At 30.8% G+C, this 7,988-nt stretch overlaps 1 pseudogene; it reads left to right on the top strand.

The window, feature by feature from the left end:
- Window positions 1–2,318: 2,318 nt before the first annotated feature.
- On the top strand, window positions 2,319–4,144 carry LOC108478630 (probable mannitol dehydrogenase; annotated as a pseudogene).
- The last annotated feature ends 3,844 nt before the right edge of the window (window positions 4,145–7,988 follow it).

Below are 7,988 nucleotides of genomic sequence, written 5' to 3'. Positions count from 1 at the left end.
TTGCAATTGTTCCTACAAAGCCAGTCTACCATTGGTATACATTTAGGACAAATTAAACACACCATTTGGACAAAATAAATATGTAATAAAATCAGAAAGACTAAAGACACAATGATTGGAACAAATTTTAAGGCATATTAAAACACAGCAAACTAAGACATATTAAAAACGCCCAAATCTAAGACATGTTTTAAAACACAATTAAAATGATTCAAGGACACAAATTAATTATCATGAAAAATATTAAACAAAAATATTTAAAACAAGTTGTGTAAATAAAACAACTTAAAATGCATAAACGGGCTTCAAAACCCAAAACCAGGATGTTTTGTTTTCACCGAGAAGACACAAAGAATGGTTTGGGATAATAAATGTAAATTCAATTATTATTTACTTTTCTAGGATAGAATAATGGAAATTTTTTTGGTCTGCGTCAATTTATTTTAAGTTTTTATGTGATAGCATGATGAAAATTAAATTGATTGAAAAGTATGTTCATGCATATGAATGGTAAGTATGTCATATAGCTTAGGAAAAGAAGGTCGCGTGTTCAACTACCTAAGTTTTGTTGCAACAGATGAATATTGTACTCCTCTTATAATCCTATGGGTTTTGGGAGGGAGAGGGGGAGATAGTGGGGGTGGGCAGAGGGAGAGGGAATGGAGGTAGAAAGGGGATGGTGGGGAGAGAGGGACGGGATGAGGAGGTTTTCTTTTATTTAATATTAATGTAATTATATTTATTTAATATTGATATTAATGTAAGATTTAAATTTATTATTATATTTTAAGAAAATATTATTTATTTTATATGTTTTATTTCTTGTCTACGATATTTTTATTTTTATATATTTTAAATTTATTATTATATTTTTTGAATTTATGTATTTATATATATTTTTGAATTTTTAGAATTATGATCAAATTGAGAACATTTGTAAATTTTGAGGTTAATTTTTAAAATTATGGCTAAACCGATATAATATATAAAAGTTGAGTGCTAAATTTGTTATTATACCAATTTTTTAACTGACATGTTAGTTTGCCATTTGTAATTTTAACCGGAGTGACCAAAATGATCAAAAAGTGTAACATGTGTACTTAAATTGTAAACTTGTTATTTTGGGTGCCTAAAATGATTTTTTTTTCTTGGGTGACTATCTATGTAGTTTATCCTAAATTAAAATATGCTCCAAATCGCTATGTTGTTTCTACATTTAAGATTTAGTCATTTACTTTTATTTCAAGCAATTTAGTCCCTCTGTTTTTTTTTAAATTTTCTAATTCAGATCTAATTTTTAACATTTAAAATTTTATGTTAAAGTTAGGTTTGTTATAATATTGAGTTTTTGTTACATGATTACTGAAACAAGTAATTTTTTATACTAAAAGCCACGCTAAAGAATTTAACAAAAAATATTATCGATGTATGATATTATTTAATAGTATTTGATTAAATAATTTTTTGGTTAAATTAGAATTTCTATAATATTATTTCAATTATATAGTTGGATTTAGTTATATAAATTATTTTATAAATTTAAATTCAAATAATTCAAAAATGGAGGTGTAATTGAAAAAGGGAAGAAAAGAAGAAAACCAAACCCTTGAATCGTTGATGACATGGAGGATGATCTGGCAAAGTACGATGACGAACCGGCTGAGAGCATCCCATCCTAGTGGCATGGTACACATTTTAAGACTAAATGACAAAGTGAATATTGGTCAAATTTCAAGTTTCTTCTTTATTTAAATAAAATTTTACTTGATAAATTAAAAACATAAAAAATAAAAACTACATTTATTTTATAGTTATAGTTATTATTGATGTTAACATCATATTAATTTACTTATTATTATTAATTATTTAAAATAAAATACTAAAAATATTTTAATTAAATGTGTTTTCAAGTTATTTAAAATTAAAATCAAATAGTAAATTTCAATAAAAACAATCAAGCATAAGTGAGGTATCAAATTTTAATATAAAATTAAAGTAAAATTTTTAGTTCAAATTCAGAAATACAAAGGCAAATATTAAAAAATTAAAACATAGTGGTAATTATTAAATAAATAAATAATTAAATTGATTAATAAGTCATATCCATATAAATTTATTACTTTTATGCATTGAATTTTTTTTAATAGGCCATCCTTGACGTCTCCATCCATAAAAGTGCAGAGTCGGGTAGTATAATATTGACTTTTGGATAGTTTTCGTTTGGGCATAAATCATTGTTCGGGTCACTCAGTACGTCAGCATAGCCGCTGAATCGTGCGCTATAAATACCCATCTTCTCACACACACCATGCAACACAGCACCAGGTATCAGGTTTTGAGCACCCATTTGCTTTGCTTTGCTTTGCTTTGAAAGAGTTGAAATAATTATATGAATCCAACAATGACAAGATTGGTAGAATAAGAGCACCCTAACAAGGCCTTTGGATAGGCAGCTAGAGACAGTTCCGGTGTCTTGTCTCCCTTCAAATTTTCCAGAAGGTTTTTTATCATTGAATAGGTTCCCATGTTTGATCTTCTTCAAAAGGGTCTGTGACTGACGTGGGGTTTGCACTTGCAGGGCAACAGGAGAAAAGGATGTGGCTTTTAAGGTGCTTTATTGTGGGATATGCCATTCCGGTCTTCATATGGCCAAGAATGAATGGGGCATGTCTGTCTACCCTCTTGTCCCTGGGTATGTTTCTCATTCATATGTTTGGTGCTGCATATTTAATGACAGAAACTTGACATATGCAACTATATAGGAATCAGAGTTAATTGGTCAACCTAAACAATATATATTGGATGCAACTATATATGAAAGAGTTAATTGGTCAACCTAAGCAATATATATTGGATGCAGGCATGAGATTGTGGGTGAAGTGACGGAGGTGGGAAGTAAGGCCCAAAAGTTCGACGTTGGAGACCGAGTTGGAGTTGGGTGCGTGGTAGGATCATGCCATTCCTGTGATAGCTGCAAAAACAATCTTGAGAATTACTGCCCCAAATCTATACTTACCTATGGGGCCGAGTACCACGATGGAAGTATTACATACGGAGGCTACTCCGACACTATGGTTGCTGATGAACATTTTGTCGTCCGCATCCCTGACAATCTGCCTCTTGACGTCGCTGCTCCTCTGCTTTGTGCTGGGATTACAGTGTATAGTCCATTGAGATATTATGGACTCGATAAGCCCGGTTTGCATGTTGTTGTGGTTGGACTGGGTGGATTGGGACATGTTGCAGTGAAATTCGCCAAGGCAATGGGGTCCAAAGTTACTGTGATCAGCACATCCCCTAGTAAGAAGAAGGAAGCTTTGGAAAATCTTGGTGCTGATTCCTTTTTGGTCAGCCGAGACCAAGATCAGCTTCAGGTTTCAATGATTTATTTTTTATTAATAATGATGGGATTCTTTCTTGTGAGTGCATATGTTTATATATAAATTTCTAAATCCTTTACTCGATCGGTGTATAGGGTGCTAGTGGCACATTGGATGGAATCATCGACACTGTGTCTGCTCAACACCCTCTGTTCCCATTGCTTGGGCTGCTGAAGTCTCACGGGAAGCTTGTTCTTGTTGGCGCTCCAGAGAAACCACTTGAGTTGCCTGTGTTTCCTTTGCTACAAGGTAACAATCTGTTGCTAATATGTTTTCATAAGAGTGATATGGGATCTCTAGTTCTCCATCGATTTCTTAAATTCGAGTCAAGATTAAATGAGTGCAGGGAGGAAAGTCGTAGGAGGAAGCATGACTGGAGGGCTGAAGGAGACTCAAGAGATGATTGATTTCGCAGCTAAACACAACCTAAAACCTGTCATTGAGGTTATAGCTATGGAGTATGTGAATACTGCCATGGAACGCCTTCTCAAAGCTGATGTTAAATACCGATTTGTCATCGACATTGGAAATACATTGAAGGCCACCACCTCTTAAACTATTTTATCACACTGTTATACACAATACAAATTGGCAATAGCAGTCCAATTGTTCTTATGTTGCGCTAATAGTTTTAGTTTTCACCTTCTTTGCATGATATTCCAAAGCCAGACAGCTCTTATGTAATGGGTTACCATCAAATAAATAAATCATTTGTAACTTTTTTTTACTTTGGAGATGTAGTGAAATGGGCAAATTTCGGTCCAGGCCTAAAATAAATGAAACCCAATGTCCAAATTACAAAATAAATAATAAACTTAATACCCAATTAAAACCCAATTATCAACTTAAAAAAACACTAAAACCCATTACAAATTAATCCAATACCCAAGCCTAATTCAAAATCCTAGCCCAACTATCCTAAAAAAAATTTCAGCAAGCTTCCCTAAGCACCCTAGCTTTGCTGCTGCCGCAAGCTAGGCCAACCCCCTGGTCGCCACTTCCTTGGACGCCACCTCCTCCACGTGTCGCACGTCTGACACCTGCAATCAAGGGAAACACGCAACAGCAGAAAAACCAAATAACAAAGAGACAAAAAAATAAAAATCAAAAGATGGTAGTTTCAACTATAAAAGCCATGATATTTCAATGTATTTCTTTTTCTTCTTTTTCGAATACAAAAAAATCAATAAAAAAATTGAAAAATTTCTAAAGGTGATTACCTTTTTTTTATTTTTATTTTTTGTTCTTAAGTTTCTGTTATCTTTATTTTTATTTTCTCTTATTTTTTCCTTTTTTATGCAAAAAAATATAAAAAGAGGCAGGTACTTACCTCCATCGGTCTCCTCGTCGCCTGAAAAAGTCTACTTCACGTGACGCAGGCCAGTAGCCACAAGGGCGGCGCGGTGGATCGCCGAGAAAGCCTATTGGCCGGATGTATGAGGAGACAAAGGGTAGAGGATGAGAGAATTCCAAAGTTCTATCAATTTTTTTTTTTAAAACTAAAGGCTGAAAATGAAATTTCAAAAAAAAAAAAGACTTTCATAAAACACTGAAACGACGTAGTTTCATTCAGCCTCCCCAGACGCCAAAACGGCGTCGTTTTGGGGAGGCCACCCGAACCCAACCCGCTCCACAAAAGGGATCCGCGTGTTTTTTTATTTTAGGTTATTTTCCAAAATGGGGCTTCCGCTTTTGCTACGTGCTTCGATTAAGTCCCGCCTTTTTTTTCTTTTTTAATTCGACCCTTTTATTTCATTTCGCATTCAATTTAGTCCCTCTATTCGCAAGTTGGAGTGGTGCACTTAATAGGGTTTGGGATATTTTCTCAGTTGACCCCTCGCATGTTTCAACGCGTTTCAAATTCGTCCTCTACTTTATTTTTTTATCCAAATTTCCCCTTTGAATTTTATTTAGATTTTAATTTAATCCTTTTTATATACTTACATTTATTTTATTCAAATTTGGACCCTAAAATTTTATTTTATTTGCAATCAAGCCCTTATTCATTTAAATTTGGACTCTTTGATTTTTTATTTATTTTAAATTGTTTTATTAAACTGTTTTAAATTTTTTAGATATATTATTTTAAATTATTTTATATACTATATACTTTAAATTGCTTTATGCATTATTTATTTTAAACTTATTTTATGTATTATTCATTTTAAATTATTTTATTATTTACTTTAATTTTTTTCATATATTATCAATTTCAAATTTTTATATGTATTATCTATTTTTTATATACCATTTATTTTTTAAGATGTTTTGTATATTACTTATTTTAAATTTCTTTTTACATAATATTTATTTTAAGCTCATTTATATATTATTTATCTTAAATTATTTTACATATTATTTATTTTATTTTTTTCCCTCAGTATATTATTTATTTCAAACTTTCGTCTATATTACCTATTTTAAAATTTTCTATACATATAATCTATTTTAAATTTTTTGTATATCATTGATATTAAATTTATTTTTCACATTATTTATTTTAAACTCATTTATTATCATTTTAAAAATTTTTTACAATTTATTTATTTTAATTTACTTTATAACTTTTTAAAATTGTTATATATATTATTAAATTCATTGGTCTTTGATTATTAATGTTAGTATTTAAATGATGTATGTTGTGAGACAATTGCAATTGTGTGTTCTTTATTTTGTTATTCGTGTTCATATTATTGTCATTCGCTTGTGTAATGTTGAATTCATGTACCATTGTTCTAGGCTCATCACTATATTTTATTTCCTATCATCGCCTCATGAATCAAGCCTCGTTACATTTATTCAAAAAATCATTTTGTTTTAATCTAAACAAATAACGTACGTCGTTTAAATATCATACTCGCTATTATTCAAAAATAAAAATTTCAAAATAAGGCAATGTTTCGCGTTTTGGAACATCGAGGAATTATGCCCTAACTTATAGGTTTCAATTTTCTCGTTGATCCTAAATAGCCAAATATCTTTTCGAGTTTTAAAATACATGGAATTCCAATAAAAATTAAAGGCAAACTTATTCTCGAGGGTGCAAAGTGTCGCGTCCTAACTCACGGGATGTGACGTTTTTATTACTTCGAGACGAGAGAGTCTTTAACATCATTTTGATATAATTCAAGCATTTTTAAAATCGACGTTAATAAAAAAGGATCGTATTTTAAATCCATTCCCGATTTTCAACTTTCGACATTAAGACACTAACTAATCAATTCGGTACCAATTTTGGGTATGACAAGGGTGCTAATCCTTCCTCGCACGTAACCAACTCCCTAACTTGTTCTCTCGAGTTTCGTAGACCAAAAACACCATTTTAATAAACTAAAACATTTTATTAAAGCAAATGTGATCCGATCACACCTAATAAAAATCGGTGGCGACTCCTGTTTTAATCTTCGCTTTCAAACAAAGTCGATTCCCGTTTTCAAAAAAATGGTTTCGACATGTAGTATTTCTTTTCTCTTTTATTTTCTTTTAATTTTGAATTTCAACCTTTTAATTTACAAAAATTGAGAAGATAGTCATGATTTGGTTATTGTATTAGTCCTAAGTAACATTATTAAACTTTGTTGTTAAATTGTTTGAGGGAAAATCAATTGTTCAAAATTCCTGCTTTGAACAACATCTAAACTAATCTCTCAATTTCTATAAAGGGATGAAATTCATTATTGACCTTTTAATTCTTTGTGTCTCATTTGTATTTTTCACTTTTTAGGATTATTATTTAAAGTATTATTTTTTGGTAGTAAATTAAAGTATTATTTAATTATTTATTATTGATCTTCAATTAGTTAGAAAAGAACCAATATATATAGAGAGTTATTTATCACTAAAAATGTTATTTTTCAATGAAATATTTGAAAGAATAAGAAGAAGTAATTGGAAGGATGAGAATGAGGCTAATAGAATGTAACATCCTAAAATATTTGATGTCCTAAGTGGCATTATTACGGGTAGGGTCCAATAAATTTTCAGAAAATAGAATTTAGTTAACTCTTTAAGTGAGATAATGGCTTAAGTGATGAATGGACTTGTCAAAGTAGACATATGTGCCATTTTTTCCATTAGAGGGGGCAATTTAGTTATTTTACGAGTATTATAATTAGAATTTATAAATTTGAAATACTAGATGAAGGGATTAATAAAAGCCATTAGATCATGTTTAGAAATAAGTGGGAGATAATATACATGGGTTATGTTGACCTTTGACCAGTTTTTACTTTTGACAAATAAAAGAAAAGAAAAATCAAAATTTTACTTATTCTTTCTCCATTTGCATTGTCCACCGTAGACACGAAGAGAGAAATTTCTTCCACCTCCATTTTTGTTTCTTTCATCTTTTCTACTCAAATTTTCACCATCAACCTTAATTTCCTCTTTAAACCTTACTTGAAAATCCTCTTCAAATTTTCTACCCAATCATCTTTTCCTTACTACTATTAGTAGATAATCTAAACATTTTCTTAGCCTAATCGAAAATGAGCAAACAATTTGAAAGACTAATATGTCGTTTACCAAGTCCAATTGAGGAGATACTTTATCTTGAGCATCAGAGTGGATGACTCGCAGAAGATAAAGACATAGATGTTACTGACTGGA

Source organism: Gossypium arboreum, chromosome 12 (genome assembly GCF_025698485.1).
Source record: "Gossypium arboreum isolate Shixiya-1 chromosome 12, ASM2569848v2, whole genome shotgun sequence".
NCBI lineage: Eukaryota > Viridiplantae > Streptophyta > Magnoliopsida > Malvales > Malvaceae > Gossypium > Gossypium arboreum.
The sequence above is the reverse complement of the archived record's forward strand: the minus strand, read 5'-3'. Positions and strand labels throughout refer to the sequence as shown.